General features: G+C 48.4%; 1 pseudogene; it reads left to right on the top strand.

Moving 5' to 3' along the window:
- Positions 1–2,500, top strand: part of LOC122298350 — an 8,974-nt pseudogene that overhangs the window by 3,516 nt on the left and 2,958 nt on the right.

Below are 2,500 nucleotides of genomic sequence, written 5' to 3'. Positions count from 1 at the left end.
GAGCGACATCCAATAACTTGGCCCAATCGGATTGGTTTGCACTCACAAAGTGCCTCAAGTACAACTCCAACAAGGCATTCACCCTCTCGGTTTGCCCATCTGTCTGAGGGTGAAAGCTGGTAGAGAAATGTAGGGCAGACCCCATAAGCTTGAATAGTCCTGACCAGAACTTTCCTGTGAAGCGAGGGTCTCGATCGCTGATGATGCTCCGTGGTAAGCCCCAATACTTCACCACATGCTTGAAGAATAATTTTGCAGTTTCTTCAGCTGAGCAATCTTTAGGAGCCGCGATGAAGGTGGCATACTTAGAGAATCGATCCACCACCACAATGAGGGTACCGCAACCCTCGGATTTAGGTAGAGCCACTATGAAATCCATGCTCACACTCTCCCATGGGTGTGAAGGAATGGGTAGTGGTTCTAGCAATCCTGCAGGACTCTGATTCTCCACCTTATCTTGTTGACACACAAGACAGGTCTTCACGAAGAGTTCCACCTCATCTCTCAGTTGAGGCCAATAGTATGAAGCTTCCAACAAAGCTCTAGTACGTCGTTGGCCCGGGTGTCCAGCCCACAAGGAATCATGGCATTCCTTGATAAGGTTCCTACGTAGGTTTCCCCACTTTGGAACATAGATTCTCCGCCTGAGGGTGTAGAGAAGACCGTCCTCTACCCAGAATCTTTTGGTTTTTCCTTCCTTAGCCATGTTCACCAAGTTCTTGGCTAAGGGATCATGCTCCATGCCTTCACGGATCATGTCAAGTAGCTCCCCTTGAGCTAGGGTGATCGCAGAAAGCTCGCCCTTTCTACTTAATGCATCTGCAACGAGGTTGGCCTTGCCTGGTTTGTACTCCAAGACAAAGTCAAATTCTGCCAAGAAGTCTTGCCACCTAGCTTGCTTTGGGCTTAGTTTCTTCTGACTCTGGAAGTAACTAGTGGCAATGTTGTCTGTCTTGACTACAAAACGGGAGCCAAGTAGATAGTGTCGCCAAACTCTGAGGCAATGGATGATGGCCGTCATCTCCTTCTCCTGCACGGTGTATCGCCTCTCAGTCTCATTGAGTTTGCGACTCTCATATGCAATAGGATGTCCGTCTTGCATGAGAACTCCCCCTATGGCAAAATCCGATGCATCTGATTGTACCTCAAAAGGCTTGGTACAATCTGGTAAGGCCATGACCGGTTCCTCCGTGATGGCAGTCTTCAGATCGTCAAAGGCTTCCTGACACCTTGATGACCACTCCCATGCCCGGTTCTTCTTGAGCAAGTCAGTGAGGGGGGATGCTCTTGTAGAGTATCCCTTTATAAATCTTCTGTAATAATTGACAAGCCCAAGGAAGGATCGGAGCTCGGTAACCTTAGTGGGAGGATCCCACTTCTTGATTGCCTCAATCTTCCCCTCTTCCATGCTGAGTTTTCCCCCTTGGATTTTGTGGCCAAGGAAATGGACTTCGTTTAGAGCGAATGAGCACTTCTCCTTTTTGACATAGAGTTGATTTTCCCGTAAGACACGGAAAACAACCCTTAGATGCTCCACATGTTCTTCAAGGGTAGAACTATAGATGACGATATCATCTAGATAGACTACCACAAACTGATCAAGATAGGGATGAAAGATCTTGTTCATGAGCGTGCAGAAGGTAGCTGGAGCATTCGTGAGGCCGAAGGGCATCACTAGGAACTCGTATGCCCCATAGCGAGTTACACAAGTTGTCTTGGCTTCATCTCCTTCCGCAATTCTTACTTGATAATATCCCGATCTTAGATCAAGCTTGGAGAAGTACTTTGCATGGCCTAGTTGATCAAATAAATCAGCAATCAAAGGAATAGGGTACTTGTTTTTGATGGTTACCTTGTTTAGAGCTCGGTAGTCGATGCACAGCCGCAACGACCCATCATGTTTCCTTTGGAACAACACAGGTGCCCCGTATGGTGCCTTGGAGGGTTGGATGAATCCGGCATCAAGTAGCTCCTTTAGTTGCCTCCTTAGTTCTTCAAGTTCTGGAGGTGACATGCGATAAGGGGCTTTGGCGGGTGGTTTGGCGCCGGGTTCCATCTCGATCTGATGATCCACCTCTCTCCTAGGTGGTAGTTGCTTGGGCAACTCTGGCGGCATGACATCCTCATAGTCACTGAGGACCCTTTGGATTTCTTTGGGTGGAGGGGAGGAAATCTTCACTTCACCTTCCTCCATAGAAGCCAAGTATGACATCTCGCCCTTCTTCCATCCCTTCTTGAATTGCATGGCGGATAGAAGTTGGGTGGTGTTTGGCTTGGACACGGTGGGTATCATGCATGGACCCCCTTCCAAGATGCACACCGAGTTATAGTGGGGAAGAGACACTACATTGAACTGTCTCAAGAATTCCATCCCCAACACGATGTCAAAATCATCCATAGGAGCGACTGAGAAGTCCACCGTGCCTCTCCAAGTGCCAAGTTGTAGCTCCACCCCGTGAGCTACGCCATCGAGGGGTTTGGCTTCAGAATTCACAGTCTT

This window comes from Carya illinoinensis, chromosome 15 (genome assembly GCF_018687715.1).
Source record: "Carya illinoinensis cultivar Pawnee chromosome 15, C.illinoinensisPawnee_v1, whole genome shotgun sequence".
Classification (NCBI taxonomy): Eukaryota; Viridiplantae; Streptophyta; class Magnoliopsida; order Fagales; family Juglandaceae; genus Carya; species Carya illinoinensis.
Note: the sequence above shows the minus strand (reverse complement) of the source record. Positions and strands in the feature narration are given on the sequence as shown.